This window comes from Cavia porcellus, unplaced genomic scaffold, assembly GCF_034190915.1.
Source record: "Cavia porcellus strain 051 isolate PalLab524CR breed Dunkin Hartley unplaced genomic scaffold, mCavPor4.1 scaffold_21, whole genome shotgun sequence".
Lineage (NCBI taxonomy): Eukaryota > Metazoa > Chordata > Mammalia > Rodentia > Caviidae > Cavia > Cavia porcellus.
Window position 1 is genome coordinate 56,251,369 of NW_026947504.1, and position 24,991 is coordinate 56,276,359.

General features: G+C 39.4%; 1 long non-coding RNA gene and 1 pseudogene across 1 annotated transcript; both read right to left on the bottom strand.

Annotated features, from left to right (window-relative positions):
• Positions 1 to 16,909: 16,909 nt before the first annotated feature.
• Positions 16,910 to 21,732, bottom strand: LOC134471989 (uncharacterized). The gene is made up of 3 exons (XR_010041800.1): positions 21,150 to 21,732; positions 20,749 to 21,073; positions 16,910 to 17,530 (listed from the first exon to the last, which is right to left on the bottom strand). It is a non-coding gene; the product is annotated as an uncharacterized LOC134471989 (long non-coding RNA).
• A 550-nt stretch (positions 21,733 to 22,282) lies between these two features.
• Positions 22,283 to 23,911, bottom strand: LOC134472014 (protocadherin-8-like; annotated as a pseudogene).
• Between the last annotated feature and the right edge of the window lie 1,080 nt (positions 23,912 to 24,991).

Below are 24,991 nucleotides of genomic sequence, written 5' to 3' on the forward strand. Positions count from 1 at the left end.
TTTGCTAAAGGGAATAGCCAAAAGGTGAATATTCCAAGAGGACATGCAAGATTTTTAACATCTGGTGCTCTGAAGTCAAAACTTTATTTTTCAAAAATGACTTACATGGGTATCCAGATTAAAGAAGAGGAATTCATTAGAGCATAAGCACCAGGAGGCATAATTCACTACAAGAACCTCTTTGGAGACTAGCAGAGAAAAAATTATTGGAAAACAAAGACTGAGTAAACACTGAAAAGCAGTCCATAAAAAAGGACAAATAATATACAAAAGAAAAAAAACTTCAACTCATACTAACTTCAAAATAAAATAATATCTTTTTCTTTTCTAACTGCTCTGGAACTAATTATTCCAGAGTTAATCATCTAATTGTTTCCAGAACTATATTGAATGGGAGTGGTGATAGTGGGCTTCCTTGTCTGGTTCCTGATTTTAGAGTGAAAGTTTTCAGCTTTGGGCCATGTAGTGAGATGTGGATATTGGCGTGTCTTAAATGGCCCTTATCAAATTGAGGTAAAGATCATCTATTCCAACTTAGTGTAGGATTTTATCATGAATTGGTGTTGGAATTTGTCAAATGCTCTTTCTGTGTCTGTTAAATGATCATGTGATTTTGTCTTTGGCTTTGTTGATATGGTATATTACATTTATTGACTTGAAGATGTTGAAGCACGCCTGCATCCTTGGGATGAATTCTACTTGGTCATGGTGATTAATCTTGATGACTTGATGCATTCCCTTTACCACTATCTTACTGAAGATTTTTATGTCTATGTTCATTAGGGAGATTGGTCTGTAGTTATCTTTTTGGGTTGGATCATTCTCTGTTTCTGATATCAGGGAAATATTTGCTTCCAGAAATGACTTTGAAAGTATTGCTTCCCTTTCTATTTCATTTTTTTAAAGGGTAGGAAATGAAGAAATTAAATTATCATTATTTGCAGATGACATAATGTGTTACAGAGAAGACCCCAAAAACTTCACCAAAAGACTTGTAGATTTTTTAATAACTAAATTCAGTAGCATAGCTGGATACAAAGTTAATACTCAAAAATCAATTGCTTTCCTGTATACTAACAACAAACACACTCAGAGGAAAATTAGGGAAACAACACCTTTCACATTAGCATCAAAAAATGAAATACTTATGAATCAATAAAAGATCTATACACTGAAAATTATAATGATCTGAAAAAGGAGGTGGATCAAAGAAGATATTGGAAAATGGAAAGATAGCCCTTGCTAATGGGTGAGAAAAACAAACATGGTAAAAATGGCCATATTCTCAAAACTGTCATACAGATTTAATGCAGTCCCAATAGAAATACCATTACTATGCCCCTCAGTACTAGAGAACACATTCCTAAAATTTATTTGGAAACAGAAGAGAACTATAATAGCAAAAACAATTCTGGGCAACAAAGACAAGGTAAGCGTCATTATAACATCTGACTTGAAATTATACTACAAAGCTATGAAAAAAAAAAAACAGTATAGTACTGACCCCAAAAAAAGCAGACCTGAGGATCAATGGAACAGTTTAGAAGCTGCAGAAAGAATTCAAAAGACAATCACTTTATCTTTGACAAACCGGCCAATCATATTCACTGAAAGCAAGATAATCTCTTTAATAGATGGTGTTGGAAAACCTGACTTCTACCATGCACTAAACTAGAATTGAAATGGATCAAAGATCTAAATATTAAAACAGAAACATTAAATCTGCTGGTAGAGAGAATACACAGAACTGCCAAAGACATAGGTGTAGGCAAAGATTTCATAAGCAAAACCCCAGTTGTATGGGAAATACTACAAAGAATCAACCATCAGAATCTTATCCTATTAAAAAAAAGAAATTACCAATAGGGTGAAAAGACAACTCACAGAGTGGGAAAAAATTTTAGCCAATTTTCCCTCAGACAAATGAATAGTATCTATAATATAAAAGAATTTTAAAAATTAGGCCTCCCCAAGTTTAAAGACCCAAAAATGGGCATCTGAGATGAATGTACACTTCTCAGAGGAATAAACATAAAAGACAAAAAATGTAAATAAATGCTCAATATCTTTAATCATTCAAGAGATACAAATTAAAACAACTCTGAGATTCCATCTCACCCCAGAAAGAATGACTACTATCAAGAAATCAACCAATAACAAATGCTGGAGGGGCTGCTGGGAAAAAGGAGCCCTTCTCCACTGTTGGTGGCAGTGTAGACTGTATCCCCTCAGTGGACATCAGTGTGGAGCTTCCTTAAAAATCTAAGATTAGGGGCTGGGTATTTAGCTCAGTGGCATAAGCACCTGCCTTGCAAGCAGGCGGTCGTGAGTTCGATCCTTGGTACCGATAAAAATGAAAAAGACAAAAAAAAAATCTAAGATTAGAGGTCCCATTTGACTCTGCTCTTCCTCATCTACATATCTTCCTGAAAGAATTAAAAATATCACACCAGAGTGATATAAGCACACTCATGTCTATTGAAGCACAGTTCATAATAGCTAACTTGAAAGCATCCAGAATGCACATCAACCAAACAATGGCTTTAAAAAGATGGTTATTGTTATACAATGGAGTACTACTCAGCCATAAAGAAGGGTAAGCTTGAGACTTTCCTAGGTATGTAGAAGTACCTTGGGACCACACTCTTAAAAAAATCAGGCACACATATGTAAATATTATATTGTTTCTCCAGTGTGAGATACTGAAAGTGTAAAAATGGACAGAAGTATATAAAAGGTATTGTGAAAAAGGAAGAAATTGTTCAAAACAAAGGGGAACTAGGGAGGGGGAAAAGAGAAAGAAAGGAAGAGAAATAAAAAAGAATAAAGTGGAAATGAAGCTTTGTAAATAAGGAGAGGAAGAGGAGTTAAAGGGAAAGGGGGAGGGGCTGAGAAAAAGGAGGAATCAGGATAAATCATGTCCAGGTACAAATTCCCTATGGTGAATGTGATCATCATGTATAACTAAGTTGTATCAATAAACTTAATAGGAAAAAATAACAGATCAAAGTCTGGGGGTAGAGAAAGAATGAGGTAAAGTAAAGGAAATAAAAAACAGGCAAAAAATAGAAAAATGAAATAATAGCATCCAGAAGATAATAAAAGATCATCTTTAAGTGCTGAAGGAAAATATTCCTTAGCATACAAGTCTGTACCTAACAAAATACTATATTTTATGAAAAATGAAAAAAATTTACAATAACATCAAAGAAGAAAAAGTTACTGCTGAAAAATCCTTTGACAAAATTCAAAATCCCTTCATGATAAAATCCCTGAAGGAACTAGATACAGAAAAATCACACCTCAACATAAAGACTGTATAAAGACTGTGTAGGACAAACACTAACCAACATAATACTCAGAGGGAAAAAACTAAAATCGTTTTTTCTAAAATCAAGAGTAAGACCAACCTGTCCACTCTCACCACTCTTATTCAGTGTACTGTACTTGACAATTTTAGCCAGAGGTGATAGTCAAGAGAAAGATACAAAAGGGGAGTAAATAGGATACAAAGAGAAAGAAAGAAATCAAATTATCTTTATTTACTGGTGATAGGATCTAAGAAAACCAGAAACACTCCTCCAAAAAACATCTCATAAACAAATTCAACAAAATAGCAGGATAAAAATATCAACAACAAAAAATAAATAGCTTTTCTATATACTAGGAACAAACTCAACAAGAAAGAAATCAGGAAAACAATTCCATTCGAAAGAACTTCAAAAATAAAATAAAATACCTAGCAATCAATCTAAGCGAAGAGGCAAAAGACTTCTACAGTGAAAGTACAGAACACTGAAAAAAGAAATTGAAGACGACACTGAAATATGGAACACCCTTCCCTGTGCACAGACCAGCAGAATTGATATGATTAAAATGCCCACACTAGCAAAAGCAGTCTACAGATTCAATACAATCCCTACAAAAATATATATTCTTTTCTGAGCTAGAATAAACAATCCTACAATTTTCATGGCAACATAAAAGATTCAGAATAGCTGAATTAATCCTAAGCAAAAAGAGCAATCCTGGAGTTAACACAAACCCAATTTTAAATTATATTATGGAACCATAATAGCAAAAACAGCATGAGACTGGCATAAAAGCAGATACAAATGCTGGAACAATAGAATAAAAGACATCAAAATAGTCCCACACAGATGGGAAATATACCCATCTAAATCTTGACAAATGGACCAGTATATTCTGCAGAAATGGAAACCTCTTTTAACAAATGGCATTGAGAAAACTTTTTATCTATATGCAGAACATTGAAATATGATCTTTGTACAAAAGTAAACTCAATGGATCAAAAATCTAAATATAAAACCTGAAACTAATAACTGTTACAAGAAAACTGTACCCACTGAAAGATAGTGGCATAATCAGTAACTATGTGAATAGGACATCAATAGCTCAGGATTAAAACACTGAGATTGGATCAAATTAAAAAGCTTCTGCACAGCAAAGGAAACAAGAAACAGGATAAAGACACAGCCCGTAAAATCAAAGAAAGTCTCGGCCAGCTACTCTCCTGACAGAAGGTTAATATCCAGAATATATGAAGAACTCAAAAAACTTAACTCCAAAAGAACAAATAATCCAATCAAAACAGGCAAATGAACTAAGTAAGCAGACGAATCTCAAAAGAATATAAATAGCCAACATCTGTACAAAAAAGTTTTTCAACATCTGTAGCCAACATAGAATTGCAAACCAAAACTATACTGAGATTATATCTCACTCCACTCCAAATGACTATCATTTAGAATATAAAAATCTATAATTGCTGATGAAAATTTAGAGGAAAGGAACCCTTATATCCTGTTGGTGGAAATGCACATGAACAATATATATGTATAGATACATAGATAGAACAAAAAATTCCTATAATCAAATCCAAAGAAAGTTGCTGAGGACCTTAACATAAAGAAAGTTACTTGATACTGATCAAGCCCTATTGGGTCAATACAGCCAAGATTAAAGTTAAAGCCACTATTTTTACAAGATTTAATGATTATTATTATAAAAAATAAAGTAAAACATAAACATGATAATTTAGGAGAATAAAGCCGGAATCGGTCTATTATACACTCTCATCAAAACCTACTACAGTATGATGAAGACACACTGAGAGACAAATGGACCCAGGGAGCAGAATACATAATTCTGAAATAGTCCTGCACACTCACCTAGAAAACAACTGTGCTCAAACTGAAACTCAGTGGGGAAAGATTTATCTTTTCAGCAAAATATAGTGAGCCTGGTGGGTACCTGTATGGGGGCAAATCATGACCTGAGCCCTGTTATGGATTGAACTGTACGCTTCTAAAATTCAAATGCCGAGGTCCTACCTAAAGGCGAGACTTTAATCTAACAGGACTGATTTCCTTCTAAGAAAGAAAAGACACTCCGGGAACAGGAGTCATGGCAACAAGGCTGTGAGAGGGACAGTGAGGAGCTGGTGAGTCACAAGCGAAGAGGAGGGCCCTCAGGAGAAAGCAGTGCTACTGGCACCTTGGCCTTAGATTTGCAGCCGCCAGAATGTGGAGCCACAATTTCTGTTTTTTAAGTCACCCATTCCAGGGTTATTTTGTTTTAGTAATGTTTCAAGTCTTGATAGTATAAAGTGGAGCATTGCTAAAATAAATATTTTAAAATGCAATAATGGCTTTGGACCCGGCTAATGGTTTGAGGCTAGATGAGTTTTGAGGCATGTTTGAGGGAATGTGATCATTAAAGATGATTCTACTGAGGTCGTAGAGGAAGTGAAGACTTGGACAGGAGAAGAAAAGGGAATCCTTGTTATAAAGTGGAAAAGTGCCTAGCTGAATTGTTTTCTAATGTTTTATAGAAGGTATATCTTGCTGACCAATGAAATTGCATGTTTAGCTAGCAAGACAACTAAATGTTGAAGGTGCGGCTTTTTTTCTCCTTATGCAAAATATGAGAAGAGAGAGAGAGATATTGAATACATCATTAAGCAAAAAAGAACCACATTTTGAATTTTTTGTCTATATCACACACACAAATTATAATTCACGTTCTGAAGAGAATACCAGGATGTGGTTGAATAATCACACTAAATAGAAATTATCCATGGATCCATGTGTCTTTTCAGCAGGAACCAGGAATGTACTGGAAGAAACACTGCCAGCTCAGAGTAAAACAGACAGAGATGAGACAAAATGTAGAAAGGCTGTCAGCCACTAGGATTCCATATGATGGGACAATAAAGCCATTTGCCTGAGAACATAGAATATCCTTTAAAAAAAGAATGAATGGTCATGGGGGCTGGGGAATTAGCTCAGATGATTTATGATACCCCCAAATTTATTAGGTCTTGAGCATAGAGAAAAAGGGCAAGAAAGTATGAGTGAAATAAGATCACAGTATATAGTTTACATTTTTCAAATCAACCTAGTCCAGGCACCTAGATAATCATGAGTGAGGAGTTAACTCAACCATCAGGGAGAGTGGAGTCTTCATAATTGTTTCAGCCTCCTGTGGACTCAAGTGTCTGATGGGAGCACAGCAAGCAAAGAGCAGATGGCTAAGGAAAAGGTCTCCTGTGATACGTAGCTGGATCTGGATCTGTCCCCAAGCTCAGCTGTCTTCTGCCCCTCTAGGTAGAATAGGCACTTAACAAGAAGGAAGACTCTGAAAAAGAATTTAGGTTTCATTTAGATCCAAGGGATTCTGTCCATGGCTGGCAATCTACAAGGTATAAACCTGATGACTTAATGGCATACTTGAGCAAAGCTGCTTAATTCATGATGGCTAGAAAGTAGAACAAGGTTAAGGATGCCAGAGAAGCATGAGAGAGGGGCTATATACAAAACCCAAGGCCATGCTTCTGTATCCTCATAGATATACCCAGGAGGCTGTTTTACTAATCTTTTAGACATCCCTTAGTCCAATGAAGTTGCTGTGACATTAATGGTCACAGTCCACCCCTTGTTGACTTAACAACTAAACACATCTCATTAATCCATACTTAATCTCCAAATAAAGACAATAGAAAGTTCAAAATTCCACCTACCATAATGTAAATATCTCTAATATAACTAGAAATAGTAATCCCTTTCACAAAGTCTCAACAGTTCCAGCAGTTTGCAAAAACCTAAGCCTTTTCTGAGCCTTAAGTCAAACTCTTAGCTGTGAACCTTTGTAAAATCACAAACAAGTTACATAATCTCAATATATGATGATACAGGTTAAACATTCCTATTTAAAAAGGAATACATGGATAGAAAAAAATTGAACAAAACTAGACTAAAACCCTGTAGGACAAATATTTAAGTCTTGTATCTCTACAACTGGCATTTGGGCACATGATGATAAAATGTGAATTCCAGAAGGCTTTGGTAGCCCTACCATGGCGTTGATAGTTGAAACCCATACAGACTTTCTCTTCAGCTGTCTCTACTCTTACACTGAAGCTTTTCTGGGCAGACATTCCATGTTCATAGTGTCTCCAACGTCCTGAAGTCTCCACTACACCTTCAGCTTCATTTCCACAGACTTACACAGTGCCCTCTTGTGGAATCCTTACTTGGCCTTCCAAACCTCCCTTTGAAATGGAGGTGGAAGTCTTTAGGATCCCACAAATCTTCCATTCTGCATGCCAGTAAAACCTGCATCATGTAAATGATACCATGGTTGGCTACTAGCTCACCCAGTAACTGGCCCCTCTTGGACAAAGGCAGCAGCAGTCTCTGAGTGCCTAAACGACTGAGTGCATGGAAATGAATCCTAAGAAACCAACCACTTAGAATTCTCTTCTTGGGCAGGAGACTCATGGACTCTCACTCAAATGAAAGGTTTATACCTTTACAGTTCAAGGTTCGGGTCTTGCTGATGCCTGAGAAACCCCTAAAAGCATCTTTCTTCTTGTCCCTGAACAAAGTACTTGGTGTCTTACTAGTGCTATTATCTTTAATAGCCACAACTGCTTTGGCCCCAGCTTTACACATCATTTCTTCTGGGCCAAACATTTTGTTTTCCAGAATTTTCTGATTTTTTTAACCCCTGATTCTCACTATAAATCTGGCTAAAATCTTCCAGGAGTACCCATGACACAGACTTGTGTTGCACTGTCCTTGAAATTTCCTCCACCAGCTAAATTATTGCACTGGCCTTAATCACAGTCTTTGCAAAGTCTTAACAGATGGGCAAAATGTAGACCAATTTTTCTGCCAGAGTTTAACACACATAACCTCTAATCTAGATGCCAAAGGAGTTCTTGTTCCCAACTGAATCTTCTAAGCTCTTCTGCTGCTGTCTGTATTCCTCTCAGCATGTTGGTCTTTCGGACCAGAATCACTCATCAGGCTTCTGAACTTTAAGCCTTCTCTATCCCACGTTACCAAATATTTCAAACTCAGCAAACCAGTTCCAATGGCTTCTAAACCATATGGTCAGCTACAGGCACTGCAGCAGCCACTCTTGGCACCATTTTTTTGCATTAGTTAGCTTTCCTGTCACTGAACCACAACACCCAACACCCACAGTGTACAGGAGGAACAGTTTAATTTAGCTCACAATTTCAGGGAACTTAATATTTAGTTGGCAAGATTCAAGACAAAAACTTCATGTGTGTAAACCGTGTGACAGAACAAGGCTCCTTATTTCATGGCATCTGGGAAACAGAGTAGGGGAAGAGTGCCATTAAAAAAAATGGTGAAGGGACATATATAGTACCCATGATCAAACTTCCGTGGAACACCCAGGGGTATACTTTACTAATTTATGAGGTCTTTCTTAATGCAGTAAAACTGATATACATCAGTATTAATGATTATAATCTATAAAACATATTTTTAACAAACAACTTCTTTGGTTTCAGTTACAAAGCAATTAAGGTAACTGTTTAAAAAATTTTCATGCTACAAAACTGGATTTTCAGTTTTCTGTATAAGTACAATTAAATAAAGTCTATAAGTATGACTTTTGTAGAGATACTATTGAAGCTTTTTAAAAACACAATCTTGGACATCTAGGTAAGTTATTTTCCAAGTTTTATCTTAGTTTTTCTGAGCAAATATAGGAAATTGATTGTGTAGGATCTCAGGGGAAAAATATTAGCTTTATGGGAGAAAGTTCATATTAGTGTCAGAAAGTATTTATAGCTACTGCCTACCCTAGTTTACTCCAGGTCTCTAGAAAAAAACATTGATAGAGACAGCCTCTTCAAAATTGGAACTGGTTGCATGATTTATTAAACCATTTTTTTTTAAACACTCGATTGGCCAAATCACACAAGAACTTTCCTCATCCTTCTTAATTCCTAAACCGAAAAAGTACTAATGAGCAGAGAAAAATCAACAATGGGGTGATATATAATTTGGTGCTCCACAAAGTCCAAAGATTAATGTAAATTATATAAAGATACATGTGTGGAGCTAAACACAAAGATGAGGGCACTAATATGCATACATTCACAAGGACACAGTATCATTGGAAATGTGGTAAAGCTACAGTAATTCAAGTGCATAACATGCTGTCTTAACATTTACTATGCACTGGGAATTTTCAAAACAGATTTTCAAGCCTTTTTAGCCTAGAGGAAGTTTTTCTTTCCCCTTTAACAAGTTTAAAATAGAAGTCAAATGTCATTATCATAACCAGAAACAGGACAAGTGAAAGTTAAATACTTTAAGCATTTCATATTTTAAAAAGCAGTTTTATTTTAGAATGTCAGTGGTTTATAAATTGCAGAAAGGAAGAACAGGTTGCAAAAGGGTTAAAGTCACCTCAAATTGAATTATAAGTATAACCCTTGTCCAGGCCACTATTTTCTAGTGTTTTATGTAAAACTCAAAATTTAATTTGCCAACAGACATGGAAAATTAAATTCCCTTGAGAAAGTTGCAAGAGCCTACATTTTGCTACAGGAAAAATAGGACATTAATGGAAGTTGCATAATATCTGTCTTTTTTAATCAAAATCTCAACGGGGTCCTGAATAGCAGAAACCTCAAAGGAAGCACCACTGCGACAGGGAGAAACCCTCTCCTTTGTGTCAGACCTCTCCTGCCTATCAGAAGCCAGCATGATGGATGAAGGATGCTCAACCGGAGGACCAGTCTCAGCTTCCAGTGTTTGAACACACATTTGGGCTATTTATCTCCTTTTGGAAATTCGAGTGAAAAAACTACCAAAATGGGTTGCTAAGTACTTTGGTTTCTAGACCTGCAGACCTAATAAAATGAAGAACTAATAAGTTAAAGAAAAAGTATTAACACAAGGTGGCACATGCACTGAATACAGAAGATGTGGGGCAGCATTGAAGCTCCACCACTCACAGGTTTTGAGACTTGGATAAGTAATTTAATCTCAGTGTTCTTATGTGAAGAAGGAAAATAATAACGATACCTGCTTCTCTGGCTTGTAGTAAATATTACTACATAGACGAAGTGCTACACTTGACATTAGTTACGACTCCATCACCAAGTCTAATGTGGACATTTAATTTAAAAAGGATGTTCTGCATTCTGGGTTGTGGTGGGCTATTGTCTGAGAAAAGACCAGAGGCTGTCTTTTAAGATGCTCCAGTGCCTTTCATATATTACCTCTGCCAGTGGCCTTAATACAGGATCTAGCCTACAGAAATTCAGGCTCAGAACTCATATCATTCAATAGTAATAAATACACCCATTTGAAAGGCAGAATCATGTCAACCTAGTCCAATGGTACTGATATATAAAACCCAAATCATAATTTAGTTGATTGACAGTGAAGATGCTAGCTGGTACATAGACACAATACATTATTTTGTGTGTTCAGCCCATTCTTTCCCTAAAGACAAATCTTTATGGAAACAAAATCATAGACTATAGTAAAGGGAAGTCGCTTGAGGACAGAGACATATTTCACATTGCTATCTCTCTAAAGAATCTGGTGTTTGCCTGACTGTAATCCCATGTACTTGGGAGGCTGAGGCAAGAGGATGGTGAGTTCAAGGCCAGTTTGGGCAACTTAGAAAGATCATAGTAGGCCTTAGATCATAGAAGGCCTGTATTTAATCTCTATTACCAGGGGAGGAGATGGAAGGGAAATCTAGGTTGTATTCTGGTCATTGGGCCATCGGGAAGGTGGAACTGGCCCCTGGCATCATAACTTTGACCCACTATGCAAGTTCCACATCTCCACACAAAAAACGTGACCAGTTGGGACAGAAAACATGAGCAAGAAGGTGCAGGATATGAAACTGAAAGGTAAGCAGAAACCAGAGCATCTGTCTTTTGTAAAGATGTCTACTAAAATATTTATGAACATCTGCGTGTGACTTCAGGTTTTTATGTGGAGAAGTTCTGGAGGTTTTCTGGCTTCAAACTAGAAGGAAAATACCTTCCAGCTTGAGTGCTTTCTAGACTTACCTATTATTCTAAAATTCCTCTCCATCAACCATTTCACTAGCTACCATGGTCTTAGTACGAAACTGATCTTTTGCTATTTTGTTATTCAGTGCCACGTATAGGTGTTACAACAACATTTTGACAGGGGTATATTTGAGGTGCAGAGTAAATGGCCAACAACTTTGTTTAAATGAAACATTAGCATGTGTCAGAGCAGTAAAGGTGAGCTCCCATGCTTTTGTGAAATTATTATGATACTTGAACTAACAATCAGTACACTTCTTGTTACTAGACTCTTTCTGACCTTTCCATTTAAATGCCTATAATTGTCTGTCAAGATTACCACTAGTTTGATATATAGACATAGAGAAAATAATCACCCAACTCTACATCTCAAACATTACTGTTAAAAATGTCCACAAAGACTCTTTTAAATCAGACTCATATCACTGTTGAAAATATTGTGATCTCCAGGAATTTAAGTGATTATTATTTATTTATTTTTAAAAGCCAGTTTAAAAACACTAATAGTAGATTAAAATCAATTGCACCAAAAAAGTTAAGTGATTAATTGTACCAAATAAAAAGATATAAAGAGGAGAACTATAAATACTTGGAATAAGAAAATACATTAGGCAGGAGATTTAGCTCAGCAGCATAAGCACCTGCCTGGCAAAAGTGAGGTCATGAGTCCAATCTCCCACCCCACCCCCCGCAAAAAAAGAAAAATACATTTTTTATTAAAAAGAAGGCTCAGAGTTTAGCTCAGTGGTGCAAGTGCCTGCTTGGCAAGCATAAGGTCCTGAGTTCAACCCCCCAGTAGAAAAAAAAAAAAAAAAGAAAATATATTAATGTAAACAAGGAAAATGAAAAATGCTCTTGGTGTTAATAATAATAGATATTCGTTAAATGACAGCTATATGCAAGGTATTGCCCTGCTTTTTCTGTATACTATCTTGCATCGCTTTCAAAGGTACTATTATCGCCACGTAAAGTAGAAGGCAATGAAATAGAACAGACAAAAACCAGGGACTGTATACTTTTTTCAGAGACTGTATATTTCTTTTGAGAAAGAAGACATTATTTTATTTTCTCTGTCACTTCAGATCACTTTTTACATACGTAGATGTGTTTAAATGTGATGCAGCATTACATACACTGTGTTATACCAGGGCAGAGGCCCTTGCATCTCATCGAATAGTACACAAATCCTGTATGACAGTGGCAGCACGGATCACTCTTTAAGAAAGCCAAGCACACCCTGAACCTGTTCTGCAGCACGCAGGTCAAATTACGCCTCTAAAATGGAATGCTACATTGTCGAAAGTTCAAGAAAGCTTGAGAGAATTGAGTTGGCCTGTAAAGTCAGTTTAAGTTCAATTTTCCAATGCCACATTACAAAAGGGCTGCTCTGTACAACATCCAACAATAAGAATCAATGAGCATTAAATTAAGATGAGTTAAGAGTCTGAAAGAGGGTGGTAGAACAGGCAGCTGGCTGAGGCTTTGCCTTCTACTATAGCTAAATATTTCATCTTCCTCAAGCAAGTCAAATGACTGGCCCACACCTAATTAAACTGCACAGTGAGTGCTGTGCCATCTGTAAAGAATGACAGACATATTGCTTCACCAGTAGTAAGCTACAGAAATCAATAGCTGACATTTACTCAATGAAATACAAATTGAGATTAGCCAGCTTCACTTTTTATTCAGCAAATTCAAGACTGCAATCAATTCCTGTGCATGTGTAGACTATGGAAATTGGCTTAAAATTGACTTGTTTCTTCCTAAGCTAATTAGAATATACAACTAAATGAATAATCAATTGCTAACCCCACTCTTACTGTATGCATCTCAATGAACAAAACAATTCTATTAAAGATGGGAATTACTGTGGCAGTTTCAAAGAGAAGCTACTAAATGTTCTATGTGCATTGTAATACAGCAGCTATTTAATGATAATTTAAAAGACTTTCTTATTTGTTGAACAAATATAAAACCTCCCCTGCTGTTATTAGTTAATCTTATAGAAAGACCTCAATTGAATCAAGAGCCTTCTTAGAAAAATATAGCTTAGAGGTCTCTCAGTTCTTATTAGCTTTATTGATATAGTAGTTATTCCACAATGCATAATAGTAAAGTCAGGAAATTCAGAGTTAACTCTTACACCCATCAGAACTGACCTAACAGTTCTACTCCTGAGTACCCAATAAAGAGAAGTGAGTGTTCATATACATGCAAAACCATTATTTTGAGCTTTCATTATTCACAAAAGTTCAAAATCAGGAAGCCTCCTAAAGTCCACTGACCATAATAGGCATAAACAATCTGTGGCAGATGCACCCAATGAGCTTGTACAAGCAGCCAAAAAGTACAAACTACTGGTATACACAGCTGGATGTAGTTCATACATATAATTTTGAGCCAGGTGCCAGGAATATGAATTATTATTCTATTTATGTAAATTTCAAATACATGAAAAAGTAATAGATGTGAAAGACTTTTGAATCACTGGTTACATTTTGAATTTTTTTTATTTTAAATTAAGGTATGCAGAATGGAGTTTTAATATATACAATGAACTAGTTACTACAGATGAGCTAAAGGTAAAAAGCTAACTTTTCTTGTTGTGGTGAGAACACTAAGACCCATTCTTTTAGCAAACTTTCCTATAGTCATCATGTGTGAATTAGTTCTGTACAGTGTATTCATCCTACATAAGTGGAACTTTGCTTTGCCCTTGACTGACATCTCCCTGCTTCCCCTGTACTTCACTCAGTAATTACCATTCTGCTCTTTGCTTCTGTGCACATGACTTTTTAGACTGCTCAAGGTCATACGTTATTTTTCTTTCTAGATAGGGCTTATTAGCATATTATCCTCCAGTTTTATGCAAGTTCTTATAGATGGCAAGATTTAGTATCTTTAAGGTTGAATAATATGCCAAACAGGCATTTCACATATGATTACAATTTCTTCATCTTTTCCTCCGTTGACAGAGACTGGTTTGATTACATACCAAGGTTATTGTGAATAATGTGCAGTGATCACGGGGGTACATATATCTCTTAAAATAGTGATTTTATTTTCCTTTGGATTGATACACAGTAATGGGATTGCTGGATTATAAAGATGTTCTATTTTTAATTTTTTGAGGAACCTCTCTGCTATTTTCCATAATGGTGATACCAACTTACCTTCTGCGAAATGGTTACTGTTGGAAGAGGTATTACTTGGGGAGGTGCATGGGGGAGCCTTGTAGGCAACTAAATGATTCCAAACCTTGATCTGGTTAGAAGCCTAAAACATAAGCACTCTGGTGTTATGCCATGCTTTTTAAACCTCTGAGTTCTTTCACATACTATGTGACCTCAAATTACTCTCTTACATGTTTCCTCATCTATAAAAGGGGTATAATAACATAACTTTCTCGTGGAATGAATATGACTTATAAATACAATAATTCACACACAGCTTTTAGAAAACAGTCTTACCCATAGTGTGTGTTTGATAAATCTGTCTGTTACTATTTCTCTCTGAGAATGTAGTCATAAACAGGATTTGAGAGTTTTATGTTGTTTCAGGGATGATAATTAAGGTAACGACTAATTATAAATACATACATGAAGTTGATTTCAAGGAAAGCAAACTGTATCTAATTCTATTTTTATAAATTTAAAGGAAGGTTTTAGATTCTGAGCTGTTAAAAATGTTCTCCACAAAATTCATTACATAACAAATCATGTTTGATCCTCCCATGAGTTTTACATGTATGAATTGAAAAACCTCAGGAAAATTACATCTGCCCTGAATAATTATAGAATTTTTTTCTTGTTATTAGTCCTAAAACAATCCAACTATTTACATAGCATTTACATTGTGTTAAGTATTGTAAGTAATGTAGAAATGACAAAGTAAATGGGACTATGTGTGGATTATATGAAAATCTTACACTATTTGATACAAAGGATGTGAATATCTGTAGTGTTTAGTATTCACAAGAAGTTCTATAACAAAACCGAACTATTCCCTGTGAATACAAAGGGTCACAATACTATTGAATGTCAAATATTATGAGCTACAACCCCAAAGATAGATGTCTATTTTACTTTTAGGTATGTCTTAGTAAAGCAAAGTACACTCACATTTATGCCATCTCTCTGGGGACTAGACCACTTGACCTAGAAAGGTGACATTTGACATGATACCTTGACTCTCTGAAGACACCATGAGACCCAGAGATCAATTTCTAGAACAGTTAATTTTCTATTTAGTGACTAAGTTAAAAGTACTTACCAGCTCTTATAAAAGTGAATTACTGGTCTTAAAAACTCCTATTTCTTGAAAGAGTTTCTGTGTAAGAATAGGTAGTTTTATTCATGGTTATTGCCAAAATATCTCTAAGGTTATAGGACTGATTATGAGGACTATAAATTTAAACTAGCACAGCAGAAGAGATTTTGGAATTTCTTCCAGCCTACAGAGAACCTTGTACTTGAAAATTTTTGCCATTAGAAAATTTCCAAAGGTTTTAAATAAATAAATAATGTGTCAAACTACTTGAAATACATGAGCCACTAAAGCCTAACTGCCACGGGTTAGGGAACTGTGGAGAACAAACAAATACACACTATGTGCATTTACTTGAGCTGATCAGGGATGGGGGGGCTGAAGCCCCAGGCCGTGGAGGTGTTCCTGCACCTGCCTCCTCCAGACCAGGGCTTTCCATTAGAAGTTTCTCCTATGGGGATGTTTCACAGCTGCTCTGTGTCCAGTTCTCCAGCCACGACACAGGTATGCATACTGAGCAATCAAAACGTGGCCACTGATAACCAAGGAACCTGATTCTCCAGTGTACTGAACTGTAATTCGTTTATAGACATCTAAGAATGATTGTACTGGGCAGCATAGATCTTGCCTATTAGATCTTAACAAACTCAGACTCTTCCAAGTAGAGACTTTAATGACCTAAAAATTGCAGATCCAAATTTTTCCCACAGACTGAGCCAATCTTTTTAAAAATAAGGCACAATCCAGATGCTTCTTCCCACCACACTCCAGCCTTGCTGCCCTTGGACCTGATTATAGACAGACGGGACTCACCTGCTCACAGGGCCCCGGGGCCATGCATTTTAGGTGCAGGTGTTCCTTTCGCCCTGCTCTTCTTCGTCAATTCCTTCCCAGTTCCTATTTACAGATAGATGAGGAGTCCTGCAGGAACTTCAATCTAGAAGGCAGAAGCCACAATACCTTCCCTTTAGTTCTCATCACTTCTGCTCCTTTAGTCCAGGCCTCTAACTAAGCTGCTGCTAGGCATGGGGTGGGTGCCCAGAAACACGATTTTCACCAGATGCCAAAATTGCCCACTGTTATCCTCATTAAATACTCAGCACTGAGCTGGGCAGACGATTTGGGTACCCCACACCTCAGTCCCACAGCTTCTGCTTTGCCTACTGGGTTTTGTGATTAAGGTTCTTAAATCAATCTAAATTCATTCTGAAAGAGTTGTTTCTCAATAGAATTATATATACATCAAAAGGAAATGAACAGTGAGACTGAATATTTTACTTACATGCACAAATGATAATGGAATATAAAATATTTTTATTTTTTACATTGATGACAAAAGACCATTTTTAAGATTTTCATAAAATACCTTGAATTGTATAAGATCATCATGTGCTCTGTCATTGGCTGCTGACATAATTGAAGGAATTGTATATCAAAACTAGGGGAGACTCACGCACATAGCTTGGCTTACAAACAGCCTGACAGAAACGTAAATGTGTATATTCCCAAAACATTGCAGCATTTCAGAATGAAGTGGCTATTTCTAAAGGATGCCAAGGTGATCCATCCCCTGAAGGATGATTCAATTCATCATTCTGTCTCGGAAAGGGGAGTCGGCTTTGTTGGCTTGCAGTTTTGAACTCTGTCATACACACTTGGCAGCCCTTTGCTTCGGGAAGCACAGACTTGAAAGTAACATCATTTGAGTTCTGAGCGCTCTGGCTGGAAATCTATACTTCTCAGCTGGGAAATGTGAGAGTGCAGGGCCTTTGAAGAAAGTTCAAGCCTGCAGTTATTTTCACAGTATGATAGAAGATGTGTACTTGCTGATTTGAGATTCATGGTTTAATCTTTCAGACCTCTTAAGTGCTCTGAAACAAACTGGAAATAAAACAAAATAGTTTAAAATCTAAAAAGAGAAAAATCAAAATACTCCATTTCAGTGTACTTAAAAATGCAAACAACCTTCAGTTTTGTGTGGACTGGTTTTCTAGCTCTTTTCTAACTCTTCATCCTCTGGCTTTTCTGCCAATGATTTGTACCTCCACCTGCTGGCGGACTGAGGAAATGGAAATCAAATTCAAGGAAGTCAGTCAAAAGGAATGAGTGAAATTACAATGGAACATGAAATTTCAGAAGATTATCATTTACCAATCCATTCGTTCTGTGTTAACTATTGAGATCTACAAAAATGATCTATAAACCTTAGTTAAATTTATCTTCTAGTTATCAGCTTTTATTTCAATTTTCATGCTATCACTGGGGTGTCATCCTTTCAATACTCCCACTAACAGTTTTACAGAAAAATGAATCAGGGAGTTGGACTAAAAACCAAACCATAAATCAGTACTTGCCATCAATCTCAAAGTTAGAAACATTCTCAGCAATATAAATCGGTTATAAATCTTTAAAAGACTCATAAGATATGTGTTTAAGACCTTACTAAAAATACACAATATCAGATATTAAAAGCATGAACTCCAAAACCAGATTTCCCAGGTTGAGAATTAAGCTCTGCTCTTTGTAGGTAGGGGACACAGACCAAAGCACTGTAACAGCTCTGTGCTGTTTGCCCATATGTAAAATGTGTTAAATGATTGTATCTATTAGTACTGTAGTGTGCATTAAGTGAGATAATATTTGCAAAGCATTTAGAACAGTTCCTAGCACACAGAGGGTCCTATTTTAATGTTTATTAAATAAATAAAAGGTATTCAATATAGACAAGAGGAAATGTGACTGTTGTTACCAAGAATCTATGTCTTCCCAGATTGGATGTATTGCCCTTTTCATAGTAACACCTGTCACTGCAGATGTGAACCCACAACATCTACTTACTATTAATTTAGGAAGAAGAAACTAAATTAACACCAGAATATGCTAATACTTCCCTAATTAGCAAATAAACAGTACAAATCTGTAACTTGATATGCTAAAGGCTAATTTAACATTAAATGATCTGAAAGGATAAAACCATTGCAAAGTCTTCAGGTTTTAAGATAACACTAAAATTTCCAGAAAGTAAAACAATACAGTGGAACTTTTTAAAAACACCAACACATTTTATCCTAATCTAAATTATTACTGTGATAATAAGAAATAATCACACATGTTGCAATATATGTGCTGATTAGGCTACATTTTTCATATGCTGAATAAATTTGCTATTTTTCTTTATTTTAATTTTGTATACATATTTGGTGCTGGTGATTCAACATGAAAAAGAGAAAAAATGAAAACAAAATGAATAATATAAAATAGTGCCAGGCAATGAAAATGCTATAAAGGGAAAAAAAATCAGAGTAAAGCTGATGGAGGATAAAAAGCAGGAAAGGCAATACTGGGTTTGGGAAATATATTGAGTAGGTGAACATCTTAAAGCAGAGACCAAAACAAAGCAGAAAGTGAACAGTGCAGATATAGGAAAAGAGTTTATTAGTGATAGATCACTAAGACCCAGAGGTCTGAGATGGAGATATGCTTGGAGTATTCAACAAACAACAAGGTCGGCAAGATGATCTAAGTTATTAAGAGTGATATGAAGTCACATGGGAAATGCAAGAGGCCAAATAACGTAGGACCATTTAGGTCACACGTGGCTGTTTTACAAACACGGCACTCAAAAGTATTTGGCAATTTTTCAGTGTACAGGAAGGGACTTCATCTCCGCTCCTCAAAATTAGGTAAACTTCAGACTATTTGGACAAGTGGTGTCACTTCTGAATATGTATCGTGAAAGAAAGATGTGACTTCTTCCTTGTTGTGTGAATCATTCATGCTTGCAATCCTGAACTGCCATGTGACTTTCCTGAGGCTACCATGAGGTAAAGAAAGAAAGCCACATAAACAGGGAACATGAAACCCCTTTTTTTCTCTCCCCCCAAGTCAACTTTCCTTGACTTTGAGTCAGCAGCTCACTAACCAGACATTTAATAGACCTTCAGATGGTTCTTGCCTCCACCGATCAAATCTTCCCAGGTAAGGCTCCAAACACTTTGCAGCAGGCACAGCCAGCTCTCCTGTGCCTTGTGCAAATTAACTCACAAAATCCATGAGCATAATGAAATGATTGCTTTAGGCCACTATGTTTAGAGATAGGTTGTTACCCGCTAGTAGTAACTGGGACACAATGACATGGAGTTAAGATTTCATTTGAAATGAGAAGACTTTGAAGAGTTGAGAAATGGTGTGTGATTAGCAAGTAAGAGGATCAAGGCCAGTTCTTACATAGAGAATTGTCTACAAAAGGACAAGAAGCAGAGAGGCCCATTCGGATATATTTTCAGTTATCCAAGCAAAAGGTACTGGCCCATGGAATGGATAAATAGCAATGCAGATGGTGAGAAGTGATTTTATTGAGCAAATGTGAAGAAACTAAACTCATCAGAATTTGCTTCTGGGTTAGGCATTATCCATGGGAAGAAAAGAATCAAGATTTTAGCCACAGCAACAACTAAGTGAATAGAGGTATCATTTGCTGAGATACAAAAGAATAGTTCAGGAAAATAACTATCATTCATCTCCCAACTGCAGCATGTTCATTAGTCACCCAGATGGGGATATTGAAGAGACAATTAAAAGAATGACTTCGGCACTCTGAAGGCAGCTCATTCTGTAGCATTATTCACTCCAAATGCCTCATTTTAGGAAAGATATCAACAAACTAGAGAATATTCAGAAGAATACAATTAGGATGCTGAGGCTTGTAGTTCCACCTCATATATTAAAAGCAGAACGGACTAAACACAGATTGGAGCAAAAATATTCTTTATGATGAAAATGCACTTGAACCACTAGAAATCTCATTAGAAGTCATGCTTAAGTATGGAATCTTCTCTAAGGGACTAAAGGTCTAGTTCCCACAAAGTTGCGGCTGCCTTTCTCTCCAGAAGCTCCACCCCAGGACCAGATATCACGGCAGAGAATCTGGCCATTACAGAGGATGTGTTTCCAGGGAACCTCTAAATGGCAAGAAGAGCAGGAAAGTTGAATCCCATGAGGTTGTGTGGGTGCCACATTCTCTAAAGAAAGTAAAGCCAAGCAAAACCATGCATTCAGATATTCCCGGAAAATGAAATCTTGATCTATACAAAATTTACCTCGTATGAGAAATAGGTGCTTGTCATTTAAGCCGCCCAGTTTGAGGTATCTTATGATAGCATCCTGAAATGATGGAGGCACTCCCCTCTGGGAATGTACAGATGGGACGCTTGCTTCTTTCTAAGTCAGTCAGGTATGTACGTAAGGCTTCTTTGAGAGGAAGAAGTTCAAAGTCACAGATTTGAACTCTCTAGTTTGCTCTGCAGTCATTTAATAGTATGCATTTTTGAAGCTCTGGCTACTGATTCAGAAATGCTATTATTCAATTCTCTGTCGCTTTTTCCATTGGCTTTCACATCAAATTCATCTGGATTTGGATGTGTCCTGGAAATGAAAAGAATCATCTTGTTATCCATTAAAAAAATGTACATAGCTACGCAATAACAATATTCTAAATTACCTTAAACTTGTAGCAGATTTATCCTCTCTAGAGAAAGACGGGGAATGAAAGGGAACTGAGATTGAACCCTGTATAGAAAGAGAGGCGAGCAGCAGTTAATAATATTTCACCGTTAGATATGGAAATGACAGAGCAGCTCTGCATTCCTCTTCTAAAGAGCCTCAGGAAGACAGTGTCAGCCCTGAGGAAAGACTGCATCCACACTGGACCAGGAGGAAGTTAACAGGGACCACAACTACTGCAACAGACGTGGGCCTAGAAGGACACGTGGCTATCCGGCTTCCTTCTGTCCTCGTCTGTGCAGCATTTTTCCTCCTAAGTTAAAAAAAAAAGTACATATTCATGTCCCCTCCCCCAAACATGATCGCACATTTCAAGGCTCCAACTTGAGAATCTAGTAATGTTCATGAGGACAATTACGACCCAAAGAGGCTCTGCCTGAGCCCGTGAGACCCGAGTCGTCTCCTGAAAGGACACAGAGACAAATCAGAAATTTCCAAAGATTCGATCTCCCGGACCTCTACAGAAACAGAGGACAGCGGCGCCTCCATGAAGAACCTCGAGGCGAAGCCCTCAGAGTCAGCTCTTGGGACAACTTGGTCAGCCCTCACCTGATATTCACTAGGTCAGAGCTCACCGGGCTTCTTCCTCAGCGTCCTGGCCTCGACTTGGCAGAAGCAAGATACACTGACTGTGGCCACTAGCAGAAGTGTTGTAGCCACTGGTCAAGACACTGACCCAGACAACAGAAAGGTTAGGCTGCGGCCAGCCTACTGCCTGCTCCCGGCAGGTAGGAGCGGCGGTGGTGGAGGCACCAGCACCATTTTACCGCCAGGTGGCGGTGGGTTCACGGGCACGAGAAGCAGCGTGGCAGTGCCGGACAGAGCAGGCCAGCCTCTGTCCCGCACCACAATCGTGGTCAGCGGGCCAGAGGGCTGCGGGTACAAACCACGCTGCAGGGACAGCTCGCCTGTAACCAATTGCAGCGCTAGCATCCCGGCACCCCTGTCACTGCAGAGGAGGGTGCACATCCACTCCAGTGATGGAACCCTGGTCCCTCTCCTGCCTGCAGCAGGTAGTCCAAAGGTGCGCTGAGGGGCTGAGGCAGGTGGGCTGAACCACTGAAGAGTAGTGGGGCCACCAAGCAGGATAAATGGTCCTTCTGATCCTCCACCAGCAACCGAGGGACTGTCCGGGGTCCTAGCCTTGGAAAGCCGCGAGCAGCTCCAGTCCCTGCTGCAGTTAAAGCACCGTCCAGATCCACAAAGACTAAGTGGACACTGCGTCCCCGGAACCGCCCACCTCGACCTCTACCAGCCGGTAGGTGACCTGGCCATTGCGGCCCAGGTCCGGGTCTCGGGCGGCCACCGTGGCCAGGTAGGCCCCAGGCGGGTTGTTCTCGCGCACCGACACCTCGTAGACTGGCCGCGTGAAGAGCGGCGCGTTGTCGTTCTCGTCGCCCACTCGCACAGTGTAGGGCCTCACGGTGCGCAGCGGGGGCGCGCCACGGTCCTCGGCCACCAGCGTCAGGTTGTACTCTGCGATGCGCTCCCGATCTAGCGACGCCGCGGTCACCACCAGGTAGCTGCCGGCGTAGGCTGGCTGCAGCCGGAAGTGTTCGTGCCCGTAGAGGGCGCAGCGCACCTGCCCGTTGGCGCCCGAGTCCCTGTCCGAGGTGCTGACCAGCGCCACTAAGCTCTCGCGCGCAGCCCCCTCGGGCACCAGCGAGGTGACGCGGGCCTCGGGAGTCCCCGGGCCCGCCGAGGAGGTGGCGTCCGCACCACCGAGGGCAGCCGCAGCGGCGGCGGCTGCAAAGGGCGAGGCGGCTGGATCGCCCGGGGCGGCCAGAGGAGTGATGGAGATGTCTGGAGCGTTGTCGTTCACGTCGCGGATGCGCACTATGACCTTGCAAGTGGTAGCGCGCGGCCCGGCACCGCGGTCCTGCGCTCGCACGTCCAGCTCGTAGGTGTCCTGGCGTTCGAAGTCCACCGGCCCGGCCAGAGTGAGGCGGCCTGAGCGCGGGTCTAGCCGGAAAAAGCGGCGCCCCAAAGGCAAACACCACCTCGTCTGGGTTGGCTGCGTCCAGGTCCAGGAGCAGCGAGCCCAGGGGCGCGTCCTCCCCCAGCTCCACTTCCGCCCTGGCTCCCTGGGCACAGACTTGTGTCCACCGAGCTGTGGTCGTTGGCGTCCAGCACGCGCACGCTGAGCGCTGCGGTGGCAGAGCGTAGTGGGCGGCCACAGTGCTGGGCCATCAGCTCCAGGCTGTAGGCGGCCTGGCTCTTGCAGCAGCACCGGATAGGTACAATGGGCGCCGTCCACGCGCATCTGCAACTCCAAGCAGAAGGGGCTGTTCGGCTTGGTCAGCCGCATGATCTGGACGTCTTCGTCCACCGGCACCGCTAAGGGGAACCGCGTGCCCACTGCTAGGGCCTCGGACGCGTCCACTGGATCTGGACCCAGGGTAAGCGAGGCGCGTGGACGACAGTGTTGTCCCTCACTTTCACGTCCACCTCCCCGTGCACCAGCCAGAAGTGCTCCTGTGAGAGCTGACCACATTGAAGGCCAGTATGCACTGCAGGGCTTGGCCACACAGCCGTGCACAATCAAGGCCTGCGTTCCCTAAGGTCAGCTGCCCATCGCCCTTGAGCAACCGGAGCAGAGAACTGTTGAAGTGCTTCTGTGAATGGAAGTGGCTTTGTTCTGGGAATTAAACTGAGCTTGGTCAGCAACACCAATGACAGTACCAGAGGCTTCTTCCTCATAGCTGAGTAGGTGGCAATTTCAATGCAAGGCCCTGTCACTATCAGCAACCACAGAAACAGCATAAACTTCAGCAACGCCTCCTAAAGTATCACCAGGAAATGTGAGCCTCCTGCCAGACGTGTTTGACCCTCAAATTTTAAATAAAAGCCAATTTCAGGCTCTGCACTCAGATTTCCAGTCCTCTCAAGCCCTCTAGAGTGCACACTTGCCTCCTTAAACACATCTCATCACTGAGCCCTCACTGCTGTGTAACTGCTTTTCTCTGCCCGGGCCTAACACTCCTTTGTAGAATCCAAAGTGATGGGAGGTTAAACAGACAAGAATATGCAGATAAGCACCTGGTCAGGCCAGTCCGCAGTTTCTGGGTCTCTGGGATGCTTTGTTCCCCTAAAAAGGGCCTGGAGCCCTGAACCGTGCAGATCATTTGCACTATATAAACACATCCTGCTTGCTTTTCAGTGTGTCCCCTCTCACACTAATAATAAAGACCAGGCACCCCACAACCTTCTGTTCTCTTCTAAGCACATTTACTTCTTCCTCAGGCACAGGGGCTCTCCTCCTTTACCATTTGAGGTGAACATATGTGCTCCGCACAGTACACGCTTTGCCACCAATAGTTATCCAGTTCTGTTGGCCTGGCTATCATTTCCTGTCTTGAAAGCTTCTAAGTCACAGCTTCTCCAGAGCGTGGCAATGTCTAATCAGGGGAGAGCTGTTTTCCCAAGTAATCATTTCTGAATAGGTTTTCTACAGCAAAGAAACCATTAATGATGAAATCTCAGCTCTTTCATCTCCTTTTATGCCAGTAATTACTCATATGTGAGGAATCGTTGGCAGACAGGGAGAATTGTCAGCCATAATCCACAGTAAGAGATAGTAAGGGTAAGCAAAAGATTTAGGGAAATATATTACAGTCGGTCTTGTTTTTTAAAAAATTGCTGTGGACCAATTATTTTCAAAAAGCCCGTAGCTGAAGAAAACCACAGATGGCCAGATAGGTGGAAGGCTAAGGAAACAATCAACACCTGTCTAAAGCACAATAATTAGCCGTATGTTAAGGTCTGTATTTGTGAAGTGTT